Source organism: Amblyomma mixtum, chromosome 6 (genome assembly GCF_055824585.1).
Source record: "Amblyomma mixtum isolate Tamu chromosome 6, ASM5582458v1, whole genome shotgun sequence".
NCBI lineage: Eukaryota > Metazoa > Arthropoda > Arachnida > Ixodida > Ixodidae > Amblyomma > Amblyomma mixtum.
Genome location: NC_143017.1, coordinates 135242330 through 135264759, shown reverse-complemented (window position 1 = coordinate 135264759; position 22430 = coordinate 135242330). Strand labels below are relative to the sequence as shown.

Below are 22430 nucleotides of genomic sequence, written 5' to 3'. Positions count from 1 at the left end.
CCACGCAGAAAGAAGAAGAGCGGGATCTCACAAAGAACGAGCTCGGCGCGTACGCAGCATAGGAGGCGTGTTGCAGGCCGGTGCTGACGGCTCTCTTCAGCGCTGCCACGATTGCTACTCCGGCGTCGCTCTTTTCACTGCGCGCAGCAGCGGCAAAGAGGGGAGGGAGCCACGCTGTCTCGCTGCCGCCGCCACAACGCATCAAGATGGCTCACTCGCGCACCTGCGGCCGTTTCTCACAGAAGACTAAAGAAGAAGAAGCGAGCTGGGATGCCTGCTACCGTCGTCGGCGGCGAAGCGGAAGGCGTGGCCATCGTGCGCGTCTTTTTTCGCGCGGCTCGCCTGAACCGAGAAAACTAGTTCCCCCTCCGCTAGCGTACAGCACGGAGGCAAGTCCAGCTAGATTTTTTTCCTGGCCCCGTTCCAGTTGCCTCCATCGCACTTTATAAAAGGGAGTGCGTTAGGGGAGAACTTACTCCCTTTTTACACCTTTCTGTTCAGAGTGCACGGAACTATGAAATGCACCTTGAACAACACTACCATGTCTAGCGGGTGTTGGCTTAGCTCGAAGTGGCGAAGTGCAGGTGTCCAGAGCGTCGGCAGTGAAAGGATAGCGTTGGCAACGTAAACGAGCGCACCCTGTTTGCGCACAGGATACATACGTCCTCTTACCCTCTGCTCCTTCACCTGCATGTTATGAGATGTATCTGAACTTTACTACTGAGACTCTGGACTAAGAGTTTGTTGTTTTGTCCCTCCGTAAAAACAGGACAGGTTCATTTTCACTGCTGCTCCTACTACTAACTACTGCTGCTAAGTGCTTCTACTAACTACTCTTTACTACTACTACTACTACTACTACTACTACTACTACTACTACTACTGCACGTTAAAGAACCCCAGGTGGTCGAAATTTCCGGAGCCCTCCGCTACGGCGTCCCTCATAGCCCGAGTTGCTTCGGGACGTTAAACCCCAATAAAACAAAACAAAAACAAACTACTACTACTACAAGCTCGGCTAATGTTGCCAGCAAGAGCCGATGTTTCTAGAGTAGTGACCCACTGAAGCTTAGTGAGTGTTCTCATGTGGTTTTGGAGGATCTGGAGCGGTACTCGAACGAGCAATGCCAACAGCTTGTATACTGACCCGTTTTCTGTTTACAGAATATTTCCGCCTGTTGTAGACGTCGAACAGGGCCGAGACGAACACCGGAAGTTTGACGTTGACGGCAAATTTCCGTCCACGTTTGCGCATGCTCGCGCAGCGTGCTCGCGCATAACGAGCTTGTTTGTCGGCGATAGGCGGCTCTCTCTCTCTCTCTCCGCGCTCGTCTGTGTCCCACGGAGAACGACGGAAAAACACGGCTGGTGTTTCGCGAGACGGGGCACATGCTCGCACCGACAGAATAAGGTTATCGGGGCTTGTCGGGGGGGCCCTCTCGCTGCTACAGCGCGCCCGACGACAACGTGTCAAAACGCTTCGCTCTATAGGACAACGACGCTCTTGTGGAACGCCTTGAAGCCCCGTCCTCATTTCCTGTCCTTCTCCTATACTACGCAGATCGCTTTCTCGGGCTCTGCACTTGAAGCACCACTCGAGCCTGTGTGCCCGAAGTGCCGCCTCCTCACCTCTTAGCTGTGGTTATATATGAAGACAGATTAATAACGCTCGCATGCGGTTGAGTTCTGAGTGCCGTCCAAAATATGGCCATCATCGCTGAGGAAATAGATCCTTTCTATATTTACCCGCCAGAGTGGCTTCGGCGTCCGGCTGCTGTGTTCAACGACGCGGGTTCGATCCCAGCCACGATAGATGTATTTCAGCGGAAACGAAGAGCTGTAACGCCCGCCTGCTGGGGTTCCTGTGCACGTTCAGTAACTCCAGTTGGTCCAAATGGATCAGGAGACTATGGGGAGTCTCATATCCTACAGTTTCCATAGCCTCATAGGAGTGCCTCAATCAATCAATCAATCAATCAATCAATCAATCAATCAATCAATCAATCAATCAATCAATCAATCAATCAATCAATCGCATTCTCTCTATCTCGGTTTATGCGCTGCTGTTAACCCATCAATTTGCAGGCGCGGAGCTGCTGTTGCTCCTGCCTGATTCACGTGGCGTCTCGTGTGGCAGGAATGACGCGGGCGAAAATGGGCGCACCCGTGTTCTGTGCTGTGTGGCACAGTGTCACGCCCTTCGAGCGCGTCATCGTTCCGGAGCGCTTGCTTGCGCCTGCTGAACACGCTGACGTGTCGCATGACTGCATCAGCTTTCGCTCTTTAAAAAGCCGACACGAACTGGTAGATGACGTGGAAGAGCTCGAGGATGAGCTTCGAGCTACTTGCCAAGGCTGTGTGTGTGTGGAGGGGGTGGGGGTTCTATATAAGTCTACAGAAAAGAGACTTACTGTATACTTGGGAAAGGAGGGTCGCCGAGCGAAAGGTAATATACGAGGTCTGTTAGAAAAGTATCCGACCTTTGGCCGTTGAAAAAAAACTTGCATAACTGGAGCGTTGCAAACCTAGTCATCTTTAAAGTAGTCTCCTTGGGACTCCACACACTTCTCCCAGCGGTGCTGCCATTGTGGGAAGTATTCCGAAAAGGCCCTTTTCTGAATGGAGTTTAGCTCAGCTGTCGTTGCAGCCATAATGTTCTTCCTTGTCTGAAATCGCGCTCCTTTCAATGGCCTTTTGATTTTGGGAACCAGCCAGAAATCGCAGGGCCATATCAGGGCCATATCAGGACAGTAAGGAGTCTGTTCAACTACAGGAGTCTGGTTTTTCACCAAAAAATCTGATTCGAGTGCGAGGAATGTGCAGGAGCATTGGCGCGATGGGTGCGCCAATTTCCTGTTGACCTCAGCTCCGGGTTCTTGCGCCGCACAGCATCACGTAGGCAACGGAGGACATCCCTGTAGTACTCTTTGGTCATTGTTTGACCCTGTAGAGTGCGTACTCGTGGTCTGCCACACAGAGGGTGTCAAAGAAAGCAGTCAGCATCACTTTCACATTGCTGCGCAATTGGCGGGCCTTCTTAAGTCTTGGTGACGTGGAACGCTTCCACTCTGACGACTGGGATCTGGTTTCCGGGTCGTACCTGTACACCCAAGACTCGTCACTAGTGATTATGATGTTGATGAAGTCGGGGTCACTGTTTGCGGAATCCAGCATGTCCTGTGAGACTTCAACACGAAGCTGCTTTTGCTCCACCGTGAGCAGCTTCGGCACGAATTTCGCCGCAACTCTCTCCATGGCCAAATCTTCGGTGATAATGGAATGTGCGGAGAAATTGCTCATGTCCACCTCTTCCTCAATTCTCGGATAGTCACGCGACAGTCCCGCATCACCATAGCGTTCAGTTCGGAAATTACCTGGTCATTTTGGCATGTTGATGGCCGATTGGAGCGGCTCGTTCTCCACCGATGTGCGGCCATCTTTGTAACACTGTAACACTGCTTAAACTGTGTGCTGCTCATAGCATCTTCACCGAAAGCCGTCTGAATATTTCGAATGGTTTCCACTCGGCTGTCGCCAAGTTTATGGCAAAATTTGTTGCAGTAGCGCTGCTCCTTTCACTCCGCCATTTTCCTTGCAATAAAAAACCGACGAGAGCACTGCACACTGCCTCACTCAAACGCTGCTTCCCAGCGACTGACGCTGTCGGCAGGCGGGAAAAAAATTCATGCATGCGCATGAAGGTTCAAGGTCGCCTGATGCAAGCGCGCTTGTCTCATATCCATCAGGTGTTCGCAAAAAAAAAAATAAAGTCGGATACTTTTCTAACAGACCTCGTACATAGGTGCACTTCGAAGCGCAGAAAAGTTTCGTCACAATCTGCGTATATACGTTGCACGCGGTAGCTTCACTTCGGTAACAGTTATCGCCAGTTGTTTCTGACCAGCCCACTGCAGCGACGACGCCACCATGTTATGAACGGATGGCTGTCTTCGTTTACTGCTGCTGTTCATTCACCATACCTGCACATCTACGCAGAAGCGTCTTTTAGTAAACGCCACCGTATAAGCTCTATCATACCCGCTTATGCATCTACACAGAACCTGACTTTCGAAGACAGGCGCACAAAAAAAAAAAAAACGACAAGAAGCAAGAGTGCGCAAAGGAGGAACTTGCAGAAGCGGCATTAGGCATGAGCGTCGCGACGCGTATGTTTAATGGCGCGCTGTCTGACTCGCTTTATTACTTTTGCGATGACCGCAGCGGAGTCGCTTAATCTTACGCAGGGCGCGCGATGCAGCTGGAAGATCCAACCCCCCCCCCCCCCCCCCCCCCCTCTGCGTCTGCAAATGACTGCTCCTCTCCAATACCAACATCAACAACGCCTACAGAAACCCCGCCAGCAAGCGGAGCGCGGGTGCGGTTTTATCGCGGTTTATTTCCACTCGCATAATATACCCATCGGACAGCGGCGAATACACACACATGGCGCATAAATGCGACGGTAATACGACGACCATATCGCCGTCGGGGGCGAGAGCACTTAATACGCGTCCACCACCGACCGCGCGTCGCTTTTTTGCTTCGCGTGTGCGTGCTGGCTTAGTATACCATAGTATAGTATAGTAGTCGCGGCCAACGAACTCATTACGAGGAGGCAGCGCGTATACTGCGCGCGCGCCGCACGATGAAGACGTCATGCGCACGGTTGTCTGTCCGTTGTCTTCTCGGTGGTCATCCGCCGCGCATCCCTCATGAGCCTGTATTCGCGAGTGGAAAAGGCTCGCTCCTTCGCAACTAGTTGCGTGCAGCGCAGAGGAAGGCGCAATCACTCGCAGATACTCCTACGCAGAGTAATATGCAGCCGTAAATGCACGGAGGCGGAAATTGGTTCTTCGGTGCAGACCTTTCTAGCAAGCGCTCCGTGGGCGTCGCCATATATTGCTCGTTGCTGTGTGCACCTGGAGCAAACACGAGGGAATTCGCGGTGGCGTGAGCTCTCTGTACCTGTTCGCAACTGACCAAAGAACAGGTGTTTTTATACTTCTCGACCAGACGGGATGGTCTACAGATGCTTCTTTTTCTGTGAATATTTTTTGCCTCAGCAGTCCACAGGCTCGAACCCGTGTACCGAACACTAACAGGAGTGGTACATTGCAGGGCAATACGAGCACCCGGATTTTTAATACTGCTATACCGCTTCTATTGCTGCGACTGCTTTCGGGGCTAATTGCTATTGTTAAATGATATTTCTGTAGGATATTAGCCTCTGCAAATTGTGTAATCATTACTCCTTTGTTTCTCAGGGTTTATCTCGTAAATATATTTCTCTTGCTGTTTTTTGTTGGCCCATGTGCAAACTGTGTTTCCTCGTTTTCGTGTTTTTCTTTCTTCCACTGAATTTCTGTTTGATGGCTTAAGTTCGAGCCAACTATATGTTTTTCTTTATGTATTAGTGCTGTGCTTGCCGCTGCTGCCCTCAGACGGGGTATAAGGCCTGTCAAGTTGCCCTGAGCAACTTTTCCCTTGAATCCCCCAGAAGTTGTATATTTATGGAAATAAAGGCAATCATTCAATTCAGTTCATTAATTCTTGAAAGTGAACTGGAAATCTGAGGCACGCTGGCCACCACAGCGTAAACGGGGGCAGACGCGGCATTGTTCTAACGCTTCCGGCGAACGTGTTTGACTGCAGCCTCGGCGGCTGTGCACGCAACTAATGTGCCGGTACGGGACGGAACTCGCATAAGCCTGCCGCAGCGCCATTCGGGATGAGCCGCGTCGGCCGGACACCTGGGTAATAAATAACGTTAGGCTTAATTTACGACCGGAGTGCTCTCGCCTTCTCGCACGGTGCGCCACGCGTGTTGTATACGCGGGCTGTTCGGAGCGCGAACAACGACGCGTGCTGTCTGGCGGAACACAGAAGCCCCCCGTATAGTATATTGTTGTGTCCCCTTATTGCTTTTGTGTGTGTGCGCCCCCTCCTAACGACCACTCGCATTCCCCTCCTAACGACAGTTCGCATCCCCCCTCCTAACGACCACTCAATCCCCTCCTAACGACCGCTTGCCCCTCGTCGCACGCTGTCGCCGGATGCCCCCCCCCCCCCCCCCCACGGTGCGCCCCCGCACCCTCCTCCTGTTCTGGGAAGCCACTCCCTGCCGTGGACGCTTCTCCACTCCCTCCTTTCTTCGGGCGGCCAGTTCGGCTCCTGCCTCGGTCGACGCTGGTCGCACCCTCATCGGCTTTAAATAAACGAAGTCTTAAAGTACCGTGTGCGTCTTCGCTGCATTCAACACAGCGACCGGACACGACAGTGGCGACGAGAAAGTGGATTCGACCCGCGCTACGCAACGCTATTGACAAGCCATGGCTACGCGAGGGTTTCCCAATCAGATACCAGAGTTCAACGGCTCATCGTGGTCATCGTGGGTTGGACGCCTTCAGTTCTACTTTGAAGCTAACAACATCACAGACCCAGCCTTGAAGAGGGCCAACCTGCTGACGCTGTGCGGGGAGCAGACCTACGATACTGTCTGCGCCCTTATTCAGCCAAGCACACCAGCGGCAGTGTCTTACGACGACATCGTAAAAGCGCTGCAAAAGCACTACGACCCAAGGCCATCCGAGGTCTACAGCCGGGCTCGCTTCCAACGACGAGATCAACTGGGAGCAGAAACTGTGAGCGCCTACGTAGCCGCGCTCAAGAAGCTCGCTGCCGACTGCAATTTTGGAACGCTGTCGACAACAGCTACCGGGCAGGAGGGAGACGCAGCTTCTTCTGCTAACACCACCATGCTTCCCTTGGACGTGATGTTACGCGACAGATTTGTGTGCGGACTGAGTGACGAGTCACTGCAGCAGCGCCTGTTCGCTGAGAAGGACCTCACATTCAGCAAAGCTTACGACATCGCCGTTCGAGCGGAGAGCGCCGGTCACCAGCAGAGAGGGATTCGCCGGAACACCGAGCCGGTACACCAGACAAGCAACCAGGTGCGCAAGCCTTCTGTTGTTGTAAAATCGGTCAAAAAGGCACAACGCTGCTGGCGGTGTGACGACCAACACAACCCCCAGGGATGTCGATTCCAGTCAGCCACGTGTAATTTTTGCCACAAGCGAGGGCATATCGAAAGAGCATGCATTACGAAACGGAGACTTGCCAAGATAAAGTCACCTTCCCAGCCTAATCACAGCGTCAACGCCTCAGAGAATACGCCGCTATCTGATCTCCATGGAACAACATCAGCAACACCATCTGTGTTGTACGACCTGAACACCATGAATCTCGGCACGCGACCGAAGATTTTTACAGAAGTAAGCGTACATCACCAGCTGATTAAGTTCGAGGTGGACTCCGGCGCAGCCTGTACTCTGATCAGTGAGGACACGTTCCGAACTTCATGGCCATCTGACGCACCCGCCCTGCAACAAGACGACACGCACCTGCGAACGTGGTCAGGACAGAATCTGCCACTATTGGGCTCTGCCAACGTGCAGGTTAACTACAACGGCCAGACCCATACGCTACCTCTGCTTGTTGTGAAGGGCACAGGATCAAGCCTTCTAGGGAGAAACTGGTTTTCTCCACTAGGCGTGATGATATGCGGCATACACCAGACGCCGAGCCAGAACATGGTTGAGCAACTCCAAGAGAAATACGAAAGAGTATTCTCGGAAGAGATTCCAGGAAACGAAGGGCCCCCGGTCACACTGGAGTTGTTGGACAACGCGCAACCCAAATTTCTGAAGGCCAGGCCGGTGCCGTTTGCTCTCCGAGATTCAGTTGAAAAAGAGTTGGACAAACTGGAGCAGCAAGGTGTGATCGAGCCGACGCAGCATTCAGAATGGGCCACACCACTTGTCGTAGTTCGCAAGAAGAACGGAACCATACGCCTCTGCGGAGACTACCGGAGCACCGTCAATCTTGCGACTAAAGCGTCCTCTTACCCGCTACCGACACCTGAAGAAGTATTCAGTGTACTACGTGGCGCAAGAGTCTTCAGCACATTGGACCTCACCCAGGCGTATCAGCAGCTGAAGGTGAGCGAGTCAACTGCTGAATTATTGGCAATTAACACACTGAAAGGCTTGTACAAAGTCAAGCGACTGCCTTTTGGCGTAGCTGCAGCCCCGGCCATATTTCAAAAATTCATGGAGACAGTGCTTCAGGGCATCCCAGGAGTTTGTGTCTACCTTGACGATGTCATCATCAGTGGCACTTCCACTGAAGAGCATGCAGTGCGCCTAGAGCTCGTTCTCGAAAGGCTAGCAAACGCTAATTTGTGCATAAGCAAATCGAAGTGCTGTTTTGCGGTGCCAGAGGTGCAATTTCTGGGACACCGAATTGATGCGGAAGGCATTCACCCTACCGAGGACAAAGTGCGAGCGATCACAGAAGCACGAGCTCCAACAAACAAGCAGGAGCTACAGGCTTTTCTCGGACTCTTGACGTTCTACGACCGGTTCTTGGAACAAAGAGCTACCGTGGCCAACGACTTATACCAACTCCTTCGGAAAGATGTGACATGGACATGGTCGCCACGCCATCAGCAGTCATTCGATGCCCTGAAAGACCTGATTCGAAGATGTACAGTCCTCCGCCACTACGACGAAAGGAAGCCTCTGCTTTTGGCTTGCGACGCATCACCGTACGGAGTCGGCGCGGTTCTATCGCAAACTGACGAGCAAGGAAGGGAAGCTCCCATCGCCTTCGCCTCACGTACGTTGTCGCAAGCAGAACGCAACTACGCGCAACTTGACAAAGAAGGGCTAGCCATCGTCTACGCGGCGACACATTTTCACCAGTACATTGCCGGCCGGAAGGTGACCTTTATAACCGATCACCGACCGCTATTGGGCATTCTGGGACCACAAAGGCCTATGCCACCAACTTTGTCTCCGCGAATGACACGTTGGTGCATCAAACTCTCAGCGTACGACTACGCTCTGGTCTACCGCAATGGGAGTAAACATCAAAACGCCGATGCGCTAAGCCGTCTGCCACTAGACGCAACTGTTGACGAACCATTTCCACCAGGAGACGTTCTGATGTTCGAAGCACTGCCAGAACCTCCGCTTACAGCAGGCACAGTTGCAGCATCTACGCAGAAGTGCGCAGCTCTCCGGCTAGTTTACACAGCTGTTCAACAAGGCAACGTGCATAAACTCAAAGGGGACAACTTCGACGCTTACCGCAGGCGAGCTACAGAGTTGAGCACCCATCGCGGCTGCATCATATTTGGGTCCCGAGTTGTGATGCCGAGAGAACTACGCGCACAAGCTATGTCTCTCATCCACGCCGGACATCGGGGCATCGTTGCAATGAAAAAGTGTGCCAGAAGCTACATGTGGTGGCCTGGCATTGACAACGACATCGAAACAGTGGTGCGCGAATGCAAGCCTTGCCAGAGCAGCCGGAGCGCCCCGCCGAAAGCTCCTGTCCCAGAATGGGAAAAGCCAGACACACCATGGCACACACTGCACATTGATTTTGCAGGACCAATTGAGGGCTGCACTTTCCTTGTGGTCGTAGATGCCTACACAAAGTGGCTTGAGATAAGGCAAATGGGACAGACGACTTCGGCAGCAGTCATTGACAGCCTCCGATCACTATTTGCAACGTTCGGCCTGCCGCGCAAGGTAGTGTCGGACAACGGAACACCGTTTGTGTCTGCGGAGATCCTCAAGTTTTATCGCGACAACGGGATCTCATCAGTTACATCGGCCCCCTACCACCCAGCGACAAACGGACAAGCTGAGCGCTACGTGGCCGAGCTAAAACGCGCCCTTGAAAGAGATCAGACAGGCTCACTGCAGCGCCGCCTTGCGCGCTTTCTCTTCAAGCAGCACACGACGGTTCAGAGCACAACAGGCCAGACCCCCTCGAAAATGATGTTCGAGCGTGAAATGCGAACCCAGCTCACAGCCATCCTCCCCGAGCCAAAGGCAGAGACGTTCCGGGAAGAAAAAGCAATTCCGCGCTGCGGCACGCTTAATGAGGGGCAGCGCGTCCTCGCCCGACAGTTTCTGAAAAAGCCACGCTGGAAGGAAGCTACAATTGTCAGACGCATAGGCCTGCGCTCTTGGCTCGTCAACATACATGGCACAGTAGCACGCCGACATCTCAACCAGCTGCGTAGATTTACGACGCCGTCTGAGAGCTGTCCGCCAGCGGAGAGAACACGTGCACCATTTTCCCACATAGCCTGGCACCTCTTCCCGGAAGAAGAGACTTCGCCCAGGACAGACCTAGGAGACACAGCGGACAACAGCCAGCCTACAAGTGTTTCTCCCCCGAGCGCACAAAGCCAGCGCGCCTCCACGCGTGAGCGCCGACCCCCTGCACGATACCAGGCAACTTTCTAAGGGGGAAGGAAGTGTTGTGTCCCCTTATTGCTTTTGTGTGTGTGCGCCCCCTCCTAACGACCACTCGCATTCCCCTCCTAACGACAGTTCGCATCCCCCCTCCTAACGACCACTCAATCCCCTCCTAACGACCGCTTGCCCCTCGTCGCACGCTGTCGCCGGATGCCCCCCCCCCCCCCCCACGGTGCGCCCCCGCACCCTCCTCCTGTTCTGGGAAGCCACTCCCTGCCGTGGACGCTTCTCCACTCCCTCCTTTCTTCGGGCGGCCAGTTCGGCTCCTGCCTCGGTCGACGCTGGTCGCACCCTCATCGGCTTTAAATAAACGAAGTCTTAAAGTACCGTGTGCGTCTTCGCTGCATTCAACACAGCGACCGGACACGACATATATATACGCGTGAGAACACGGTCGCGCGATTTTCGTCGCGCGGACGCCACAGGTGGACCGACTCTTCGTCCGAACGGAGGCTTTGTCTTTCGCGACGCCCGTCAGGAACGAGCTGTCACAATCGCAGATGTCGCGTACGCTGCGTATGGTAGATAGGGGGCGCTGCACGTTTACTAGTGTCTTCCCATGTGTTCCCACGTGCTGAATATTTGCGTGCGGGTGATGCCAGAGAAGCAGCGTCGCTAACACAAGTTAATTTTGCTTTCGAATCAGAGACATCACTGGGCAAAAAGCTTGCAGGAGCACATGGCTTCAGGCATCGATGAAATGTAAGCCTATTCTACGGTGTTTGCTCCAGATCTCCTGCCGCTTATCACTTTTGTTAGCCGCAAAAGGGGCGCTTGTTTTTCTCACGCTGAGGCCGTTCAGCACAACCAAAAGTCCTGCGAACGGGAACAGATAAAATGGCACTGAAAGGTTAGGTCCTTCACTTGCATGCCCTTAACGCATGCTCTGGATTTGGCGCGCAACGACCCGACGATAAGCTGAGCCGTTTCCCGAGTGAAGGTGGTTAAGCAAGGGTGCGATAACACTCTCTTCTTTATCGCGCTTTTTCAATAAAGCAAGCTCCGCGGCCGCACGCGGTTCTTTCCGACTAAGATGATCGTTCATAAGAAGCGAAGAAACGTGCAAGCACTCCGCATAGCACGCTCTTCTCACCAATGAGAAGAAGAAAAATCAACCCAAGACGACGGCTGCCTTCAAGCGGTGTGCCCAGTCATACTCCTCATACCGGTTTTCCCGCGGCGACTCGTCGGCGGTGCCCGCTTGTCTCTTTGTTAATTATCGCAAGATCGACCGGCAAGACATTCGCACCTATGCACGCAGCGTCGCCGTCGTCGTCTTCGTCGGGCGTGTCTGTAGACACTGTACTCAATCATAAGCGGCGACTTTTTTTTAAGATGTTTGCTTTTAATTGCGTGATGGTGGTACGTCTACCGGCTGACACGCATTCCCCTCGCTTGCATAGCGATCGAACGTCGTTGGGAGACCCCGCGGAGAGCAGCGCGCCAATGCAAACAATAATCGCGCGCCGCGATGCCAAAGACAAAGACAGAAAAGGAGCCAAGAGAGGAGAGGGGGCGAAGGGGGGGGGGGGGGGGCTACGACGCGCGGGGGTTTCGCGTCTTTTCTTTTTCACTGGGGAGCTCGCTTCGTCGCGTCAGCTCCGCTTTTCTTTCGGACACGCTTGGAAGGCGTCAATATTGGGTTCGTTGATCCGTGCGCGCGCTCCCGTCGTGCTTCACATGGCGCGGAGGTCGCAAAACAGCCGGGCCGTATACGCAGCCAGGGACCGTCGGTGTTTGTATGTGCGAAGTTGGATGGAGGCTTGCAGCGCTTCGGTTCCCTGGATCTTCTTGTCTTGGCGGCAAGTGACGCCCCAGCGCTGGAGAGCGTTGGCACTATATCGTACGCGTTCCCTGATGCGGTTCGCGCTCGCTTTGGTTCAGCTTTTCAGATTCGCCAGTGTGGAGATGATGACAGTTTGTCCGTGCTGTTTGCGCCATTCAAGCTAACATCCGTGGAGTATGTGAAGATTGGCTGGTTCGAACGGCGCAAACAAGGGAGCGGGAATCATCGCGTGCAATAATGACGCGCTGAGATGAGAGTCCGCTGTAGAAGACGCTTCCTTAGCTAATGCGCTGATGACAACGAGGGACAGCTGGCTCGTTTGGAGAGCGTCCTTTACGAGCCTGCTTTCGGCGGAGTTAACAGTTTGAACACAGAACAGACTCATGGTACCGGTAAAGTGATGGTTTATGGTTTATGGGGTTTAACGTCCCAAAGCGACTAAGGCTATGAGAGACGCCGTAGTGGAGGGCTCCGGAAATTTCGACCACCTGGGGTTCTTTAACGTGCACTGACATCGCACAGTGCACGTTAGATATTAGTGTACTTCTTGAAAACACTGGTGTGATTCTGACGTGAGCGGAGTGAACTAATGAAACCTTAGTATCAGCGGTCGAAAATCAATCCAAACCTATCTTTCACGTGTGAATTCTAAGTTTGGTCTGCTTTACTGGGAGGATAAAGTTAAACTACGGGCAACCAGGGCTGCCGTTGGTGGCCACTTTGCGTCAAATTGGCTATTTTACGAACCCGTCTGGCGATGAGTTCATATTGTCTCCCTGGCTAGTTTGCAGCTACTTCTAACTTGTATATAGGCGCATTTACTATCCATTTTTTTTTTTTTAATGGCATTCCTACATGCGGCTAGAATAGCTAGACCAAGGGGCCGTGCGACAGCTCTGCTGCCAGTTCCTGAAGCAAATGGCGATACAACTCTTACGGCGACTTCCAAATGCCTCGTCTCCACTTCAGAGGCTGCTTGCCATGAATCCTGATGAAATAGAAAGCGCGAAGAGCCGTGAAGCCATACTTAAGCTCCCGCTGCATTTATTTGGGTGTTCCTATATCCGGCTGCAGTCAGTAATACGGCAGCTGCAAACAATTAGCGCGCACTTGATCACACATCATGCTTTGAGTTCATGGCATGCAGCGGGATCGCACAAAGACACTTGCGGCGAATACCCTTTTGTCAGTTCCAGTTTCCAATGCTGATGCTGAGCGCGTGTTCTCTTGTGGGAACTTGACATAAAAAAAACAACAAACAAACAGATGTGCAGCAAAATGAAGCTGGACTGGCTAATTGCGATTCCGTGAATCAGGTTCGGTCTAAGGCTGCAACGAAAAACAGCTTCAAGGTCTGTGTTGTTGCCTATATGTGACAAAATTACTTTTTTTACGACCATCTGCGCGCATTGAACATTTATAATTCATTTATTTATTTCCAACGTACGTGTGTGTGGCTTGACCAAGCGAAAGAGCCAAAATTTTGTCCTGTTTATTCTGTTTCTTGCGTTGATTTAAAATTCTATAATATATTGTTCCTTATTAACAACAGTATTCATAATATCGCTTCTGTTCTAACTGGCTACAAATCTGGCGCTAAGATTAAATGGTAAGACTACTTTTGGCCACTTTTGACCGCTTTTGGCTTGACTTCTGTGTCCTTTTAAAATGCTCCCAATGGTAGCCCTGGAGGGAACGTACCTTCGTGGCTCCTTCGAGAACTGGTTTAGCTTCTCCGCGGCTTGCGCGGTTGCAGTGCACGGTTAAAAGTCACTCACTCACTTCACAAGTGTGATGAGTCACAGAGCGACCGCGGGGGCGCAGTGAAGCCGCCAAGCATGTCGACCGGGGCAATCAGCTTGACCAGTCTGCATTTCCAACCAATATTAAGCCCTGGCCACGCCACCAGACAGGCACTGCGCTTCTAACTCGAGAAAATGACTCTGCTTCGGAAACTAAGCGACGCCTAAACCGTTTCCCTTCGAATGCAGTTTCTTCTTCCACTCGGGAAACGTGACCAAAGAATTCCCGCGTCGACTCCGTCGCAACCTCAAAGCCTCTTGCAGTCTGAACTACAGGTTCAACGGCAGGCGTGGCCTCTTGAGCGCGTGGAGATAGGAGAGAAGCACAGACAGCGTGTCTCTCGTGAACTTCCTGCAGAGGCGGCTGTCAACCCGTGTCAATGCGCGCGCAGTGGTCGCTCCGGCTCGCTCGGTCGGGACACTCGAGATTAGCTTGGAGATGGTGCGCACACACGCCTTGCACGCCGCTAGCGAGCTGCAGGCGAAGCGTGACAGAAGCTGCGGAGCGGCGGCACCGCTGTCGCTGCAGCCTCGTGCATATATAAATACATCTAGGTCGGACGGCTCTCGAGCTGACCGCAAGTCTGAGCTCCCCACGGTCGACCGATATCGCCGGGGTCAGCGCGGGGAACGCCTGACTATCGCGGTCTGAGTCCTGGGGGTCGCCATATTGCTTCGCTGTTGACTTGTTCGAGCGCACCTGGCTTACAAGAGCAGTGGAAGCGTTAGCGCCACTTCTCTGCACATGTTCGCAACAGTCCGGAGAGCAGGTGTTTTGACATCTTCGTGTAACCGATGGTTGAGCTGTAAACTATGGTAATGCGCTTACTCCATGGGGACCCTTGTGCCTCTGAACGAGCTTTCTTATTAGATCGCGGCTGTGTCTCACAGCCCGCACAGGTGGCGTATAAGGCAGCTTTTTCCGAGGACTGTATATGAATAGGCCCGGTTCGGGACTTGGGAAAGGCTGGCGAACGCAAATTTACCGCTGGCGAATAAAGCACCTCCATTTACATTTCGCATATTCCGGCGCACAGTGGGCAAACGATGGGCTCAGCGCGCCATCTGGAGGAGGGAGAATGTGGGCCGCTTCGCGTAGCAGCAGCCGCTGCCGCCTCGGCGCGTTTCGCGGTCTCTCCTCAAAGCGGGACACTTGTCCACTTCGCGCGCGAGACGAGCGTGGGACGTCTAACGGAGATCGGCTCGGCCGGACCCCGTCGAATACGCGGCAGATCGGGTCCGCGATAGGCAGATTGGCGTTTCGATTGCGTGCCAAGAAAGCGGGCCGGCGGCGGCCTCTCAGGAGGTGCCGCGCCGGTACGGCGCCACCGGCCGCCACGGAGTGTATCGCGCGCGCTAATCCGTTCTCGCAGAGCGCGGCGCGTTGCGTAATGAAGACATTTGTTCGCCCTTTGGCCGCCCATGCCTTGGCGCGAGCGGCCAGTTAATGAGCTGGGATCGACGGGGGCGCCTTTCTCCGGCTGTCCTTACGGCAGGGGTGCCCTCGCTACGTGCAGCGGACGGCTGGTATTGACCACCACCTGAACGCGTGTCCATCTGGATAGATCTATACGTGGATGTGTGTGCGCGGATTGGTTATCGGGAATGGATATATGTGATGACGCGACTGAACAGATGGCTATGTTGCACAAGGTTTTATGATGTCATCGACCCAAGCAACTTCTAACCTTGCAACCAGCTAACTGTGAAGGCCCTGTGCACCTCAATAAGTCTTCCGCAACAGCCAAAAGCTACGCGGGAGTCGAAACCCTCCGAGTATAGCTAGGCCGGAACAGACATGGCAACGGAACACCTCGCATTGTGAGTCCTGACGGAGCTTGAGAATGAAGGCCCCGTGCTCCACTTCTCTCCGAGCAGGTTGTATCGTAATCCTGGTTCATTCATTCATTCATTCATTCATTCATTCATTCATTCATTCATTCGCAGGTATAATGCTTCAATGCGGTGAGCGGTAGATAAGCGTCCTAATGACAGGGTCATCGTTGCTGCTACAACTCGCGAGCGCCTGTGAGCGGCAAACCTTGCTTCAGCAAAACGTTTCCGAAACAGAGCAAAGCGTTTCGCTGGAAGTATACATGTGCGGCAGAATCAGTTACGTGATTGTCGTTTCGCTTTCGCCATGGCAAACTTCAGTCGCAACTTCGCTAGATGCTCTCAAGTCAGCTATAGACGACTCCTCCGGGTGCAGCGGAAAAGAAACAAACACCAAGAAAAGCTGCGGCGTGTCTGCGTGCACGGGGAAGACAAAGCGGCCGCATGCAGTTCCTCGTTACAGACATCCGCCATTGTCAATCCGTTTGTGGTTTCTCAACGCCGGGTAACGACGGCTTGCGCGCACGGAACCGGAGACAAGCGTGCGGTCGCGTCATACGCTGCAATCAGGCACCGGAAACAGCGCGCTTGAAATGGCATAAACTCGCGCCTTGTTCGTCTCGCGGTTACGTCGTTGCGTGAAAGGCTGCGGGGACTGATGCTACACAGCGTGCGCAGTCTCGCCAGCCGTGACGTTTGCTGTCCTGACACGTATAATGCCTTTTTTGTGCTCTCAACGCGTTTGCTTATTTTTACTTCAGTCTGATATGAGAACGACGAGGTAGACAAGTTATAATGCAATCGTTACACCTCGTTTTAAAAATCCAGGGCATGCACTTGAAAAACCTAAGCACGTGGAACTTGACAGACGTGCCTTCAGGCAAAAAAAAAAAAAGAAAGAAAGACTAACAATGCAGCATAAATGTTCTCGTTAGCGTTTTTTTTTCCCTTCTCGCTAGATCAGGGGTTCTCAAACTTTTTTTGCTTGGAGGAACCCCAAAAGCCTTCAATAAGTTCCAGGGAACCCCCCCCCCCCCACCCTCCCCCCCGCTTTCACTTACCAGCAATGTTGTCGAGGGCATTTTTGCAAAGAGAGAGTTGCAGAGGTTAAATGTTTATTGCACAAATTAATACAAATACTAATGTGATGGGTGGTACTGCTTCCCTTTTAAGAGCAAGTCAAAGCGTGGCTCAGTAGCACTCCGAGCCAGACTCAGCTGCCGGGTCAGGGCTGGTGAGGGTTCTCGCGGAACACAAGAAGACAGCCCGCGGAACCCAGTTTGAGAACCCCTGCGCTAGATCAAATTTCAGGGTTTTTGTGAAGCTCGTTGTTTACAACGAAACTGATGGCACGCGTGTGCTTGAAACGCCCGCAGTTCACAAGTGAACAGGGGAAAAGCGGCAAGCTGGAACAGAAATAACGTTTTATGCAAAACGGCTGCGGTTGTCTATCACTCCGTGCGCTGTCTCGGAGATTCAACGTCTTGGCGATCCGTTTTGAGTGCCTAAAATCGCTGGCAGTGAACTGACACCAAAGACTATAACTCACCGTGCAGGTATTCCGTACCGAGCTCTTTCCGTCCGTCTTGTCGGCGCGCTGTCTCAGATCGACAGCAAGGCTTGGGTAGAGACGCAGATGTCTAGCACGCTTCGGGTGATGTCCAATCCCGTTGCTCACTGCAAAAGACGAAAAACGGGTGGTTGTCAATCTAGCCTAGGGGGACAACGAAAATACGCTCACACACGCACACGTGAAGCTTACAAACTCGCACTGGCGTTTCTGTAGAGACGCGTCCGTCAAGTGCGCAATACAGACAACGCAACCGCGTTGTGCGTAATGCATACCTCGCGTGCCATCGCCAAACAAGTCACTCTCGGCCGCTAACAGAATTGCAGCCGATTCCCTAGGCGCAGTATGTATCACACGATACGGCCACTTTGCACGGCAAAACTGCGCAAACGCAACGGCCTCGCTTCCAGACTTTCCGACCGTATTACAGATGCGTTAGTACACCCGGTCCAGTAATGAAGGGGATTAGGAAGCCAGCGGAGGGGGGAAGCCGTCCCGATGCTAACTGGCTCCCCGCACGAAGACCGCAGCGGCGGTGTCCGCGCCGGCCGGGCACGGAAGTGCGCTCTGTCTTCGCAGGGCTTCGACGGTAAACGCCGCGCTCGGCAGCCCTTATGTAAATCGGCGTGGCGTGCACCGGAGCTCTACAGGTATGCGTCGCGCCCGCAAAGCACGCATGGAAAGAGAAAAAGAGTTGAAGACAAACGGTGGCCACCGCGCCGACGGAGAGCGGCGAGCTCGTTGGCTCGCTCGCTTCCTGTCTCAAGCCGGGCGGCCGTAACGAGGTGGCATTTTTGTCTCTGCGGTGTGGCAGGGGATCCTTTGAAGCCTGGTCGGACGGAGAAGCAAGCCGGCCGTCCGCTGCATACCAATGACGGCGGGGTGTGAAAGGCTGTTTGGCCGAGGATGGATGGACGGCGGGCGACCGGCGTCGTGACCATCCTAGTACTTAAGTGCGCCCGATCGCCTCCTGCCTCGGACAGAGCCACACGCGCTGCGAGGTGGCTCCGGTCACGGTCAGGCGCTCTCGAAGAGGAGCGCTGAATGCGGTATGCTCCTCTTTTCTCGGCCAAGGGCGGGGGGCCAATGACGGCGCGTCATCGGCCGACGTCGTCGCCCTCGTTTGCCTGATGAAACGACCGAGGAGCGCGACTCGCTGCCCCGCGTGTTGTCTTCGAGAGAAGGGACCACGCGAAGCGCGAGATGCGGAAGATTAGCCCGTGATGGACAGGCAGAGAGCGGTGCTAATTGCGCTGTCGCACTAAAGATGTCGCTGCTGGCGACGTTCGTTGAGTTCGTGCAGAGAATTCCTGAGGGGCACACGGAAGCAGCTCGGGCAAGTTTTCATGAGACGCTACTGATATAACTTGCTAGCTGGTTCATATGCCTGCGTCTACTGATCCCATAGTGGGTTAGGGAAAAGAAAGCGTTAATGACAGTATAGATTAACCAAGAAGAGGGAAATGGACATGGGCAGAGCATGTAATGCGGAGCGATGACAGGCGTTCCTTTAGGATATCCGGTGGAGCCGCCGCGATGGCTCAGTGGCTACGGCGCTCGGCTGCCGACCCTAAAGACGCGGGTTCTATCCCGACCGTTGCGGTCGCAGTTCTATGGAGGCGAGAAGTTAGAAGCCATTGTGCTGTGCGATGTCAGTGCACCTTAAAGAAACCATTCTGGTCAAAATTATCCGGATACCTCCACTACGGCGTCCCTCAAAGCCTGAGTCGCTTTGCAATGTTATACCCCATAATTCAAACCATAAACCGAACCACATCCGACAGAGGGTACAAGAGAGTCAGATGAGCAGATGAAATTAGCAAGTTCGCGGGAATGGAGTAGCCGCAACTGGCGCCGCTATATGCAAATGAATATAAAAATAAACGCGATTAATACGCGCACGAGAACAGTACCCGAGCGGAGGAGCTATGCCAGAGACGTTCGATCCGTCGCCTCGCGTTCCAATGTCGAACGCACGTCCTTGGCTGCCGCCGCGTCGTCAGTCGCACGCCGCTGTCTCGCCGGCGACGTGCGCGTCGGGAGGAGAACGTCCCATTCTCGCAATGCGAAACCCCGCGCCGCCGCATGACGTGACGGCGATCGGTCGTTCGACAACGTCACGCGCGTCGGAGCGCCGCTGCTCTCCCCGGATGGCCCCGGCGTCGCGCCACGCCCTCCTCGGCTGTCATCCTGTTTTCCCAGAGGCATGGAGCATCGTTTGCGATCGGGCGACACGCTGTCTGACCGCGCGATGCTGCGACGCGGGAAGAAAGCGACAGGCGGATGCCGCCGTCGGCCTGAGGGCGCAAGACACGCGCTGTTTAGGCGTAATCGAAGCGTGGCTGCAGTTACGTGTCTGCCGACTGGCGGACGTGAAACGGTGATCGATACGTAAGTGCAGAGAGAGAGAGAGATTCTAATAATAACTACTCGGCGGAACTTGAAGTGTGTCCTAACTGATAGCTGTACCAGGACACGATGGAAGCCCTGGGCGCGTGCCGTTGGGTTAGCGCTCTCAGCCTGTCGTACTGTGACACCATTTTAGGGCTTTGTCCCGCTCCGGTGGGCAGTGAAATCTGACTTCCAAGGAACCACGGTTCGCAGCTGCCACGCTCACCAGCTTTGCAATAACAGCGCTTATAACCCTGGGAACGTTTCTATGGTTACGTACCTCTTCTTTAGGGCACTGCACAAATACTATGGTGGAACTGTAAGAAGATATTAAAACAAACGGTCCCGGCCTGTACCACTGAGTATAGCGGACTATCTGGCAGAGCGTGCATCTCAATTTATTTCTTTTGTGCCTGGCTGCAAACCGGTTTTCCACCATAAAAATTAGTGGATCTAACGGAGAAATCAGCGGGCGGCGGCTGTGCAGAGGAGCGTCTCTATTCACTTGCGCGGCTGGCTTACTGGCTGTGTGTATCGCCGATAATGCGGACAGACGCACGCTCAAGAGCATGCTCCTCAAACGCGGGGCCTTCTTCCAGCGCGATGGATGGAACCGCTGCTCGTCGGCACCGACAAGCAGAACAGGGAAGGAGGGGTGCAGAAGTGAAAGGGGGGGAGGGGGGGGGGGCTCGTTGCGCGTCCCGAAGAGGCAGCAGCACACAGCTCCGAGGGCCCCCGTCGAGGGCGTGGGGGCAGCGCGAGTGCATTGGCCCCCTCGGCGGTGCCCGGCGCGTTCTCCTCGGGGAGGGAGAGGCCGGCCATCTGGGCTCTCTTGACGGCGGCACGCTCTCTGCCCTCCTCGCGTGGAGTGGCACAGCCGCCCTCGGGCTGGCCCACCGCCGCTTTCTTCCACGGGGACACGCCGGTGCTGTTGACATTACGTCACAAGGGACAGGGACCGCGCTACCCGCACCCAGTCCAACCGGCCGTGTGATGTGCTGCTTCGGATGGATAATATAACTGTACCAAGCGCATCAGGACACCAGATCGATGTTCACCGGACAGTACGTTGGAATGTTTCAGCTGGATTCAGTACTGGTCCCAAGCTCATATGGACATTCAATTCAATTCAATTTCAATTTATTTTCGAATTTCTTTTACAGGAAATACAAACACTTCTTGGACCCATAGCCAGCGGCTAGTTCGGGTCCAAGTACAAAAAATACGTAAAAGCAAATTCAAAAACGGCGGACATATACAGAAAAGCGTAAGCGTAGTACAAGATTAAAAGCAAAGCAGTCTAAATAACACTGGTAGATAACATTCGGCGCGGCAAAAGAAAGAAAATTGAAGCGACATTGACCGAACAGTACGCTGGACTGTTTCATCTGGATCTAGCATTGGTGCGAAGGATCTTTGGACAACAAACAAAGCAGTAGGTTGCTTAGGCCTACTCGGCTGCCAATGTTGGTCCGCGGAGTAACACGTAGTCAACGTTGACGGAGCAGTGATTAAGCCTGTTTGAGTACCAGTCATGCTACAGCGTTCGCAGTGCAGCAGTTAGAAGTAGAGCGCTCCGGCCCTCTCTTCTATCCTTGCATCGAATGGCGCAGCCTTGCACCCTCAGTAATGATACAGTCATTCCATTCCAGCTCCATTCCAGGGAGTGGCCCGTTGCTGGCCATTCCCTTGATCCGACCGTTATTGGTCCAAATATGCTTCATCCCGTGTCCTAAGGGCGTCTTGGCACTGAGCCAACGTTGAGCAAGCAGCACGATGGTTAGATCTATTCGATTGTCATTGAAGATACGCAACGCCTGCAGTGCGGACGCGACGCAGGTCTTCCAGTGACAGATGAAGCGCTGCGTATGGTTGTCGTCCTTCCTTCCGCGTTGTGAACAAGCAAGCGCGACAACATGGTCCAGATCAAAAGTGTCTGGCGATGTTGCGGATCTTATGAGTTTACGGAAGCGCCTTCGTCTCACACTATACGTAGCGCCCATTGGCGAGTTCGCTGCAGCCGTGACAAGTTGCAAAGGTAGAAATGAAAGATAAAAAAAAAACAGGAATCAAATTGAACTACAAAATTAATGTTACTGAAAACTGATGTGTTTTCTTTCGTCTTGAAGGCATCTTGCGCCTGTGGCAATATCGAAATTTTCTAAATGAGTCATTGAGATTGACAACTGGGAGAGCATGCCCTACAGAACGCTTCGCTTCGCCTCTCCTCGCCCGCGAAAGCAGGGCGTGTCTGTATACTTGTGGAGGTATGTACGTGCACGGATTAAGACGCACTGTTTTTCTTTTGTTCTTACTCAACAAGCGCGCGTCGGTAGCTTCGCACACAGGCTAATAATCTCTGCCCCATAATAGCCGATGTCTCCATATTTCGTTTCGCCGCAAAGTTTGATTTCCCGAAAAGTTCCTCTTGGCAGCCAGCTGACACCGGCGCCGTCGTATTCTTTTCGTCCATGCTCCGTGCTAGGGTACACCACACGTTCACATAGTGGGCCGCTTTGTGTTCCACGCGTTGACCTCGATAATTTTCTTTTTTTTTCATTTTCTTTTTCCCCGAACGTCTTCCCGCGTTTGTTTCACAGGCCGCGAAAAGAAAGAAACCCCGGCGCGAGTGAACCACTCCACGTCAAGAAAGAGGCCACCAGCTTATATACATGATCCCGGCGGCGGACCACGCACTTGCCCTGCGTTGG

General features: G+C 53.5%; 1 protein-coding gene and 1 pseudogene across 6 annotated transcripts in view; one reads left to right on the top strand and one right to left on the bottom strand.

Moving 5' to 3' along the window:
• Positions 1-22430, top strand: part of LOC149340471 (uncharacterized) — a 274948-nt pseudogene that overhangs the window by 17006 nt on the left and 235512 nt on the right. The gene's annotated exons all lie outside the window — the stretch shown is intronic.
• LOC149340473 (semaphorin-5A-like) overlaps positions 1-22430 on the bottom strand; it is a 150742-nt gene that overhangs the window by 72645 nt on the left and 55667 nt on the right. For 4 of the 5 annotated variants that reach the window (XM_089549251.1, XM_089549247.1, XM_089549248.1 and 1 more), the window contains exon 2: positions 17308-17435. The gene's annotated coding sequence lies outside the window, so the exon portion shown is untranslated. Of the gene's footprint in view, positions 1-17307; positions 17436-19241; positions 19397-22430 lie in introns of those variants that run through there. The other variant, XM_089549249.1, reaches the window with a different exon arrangement.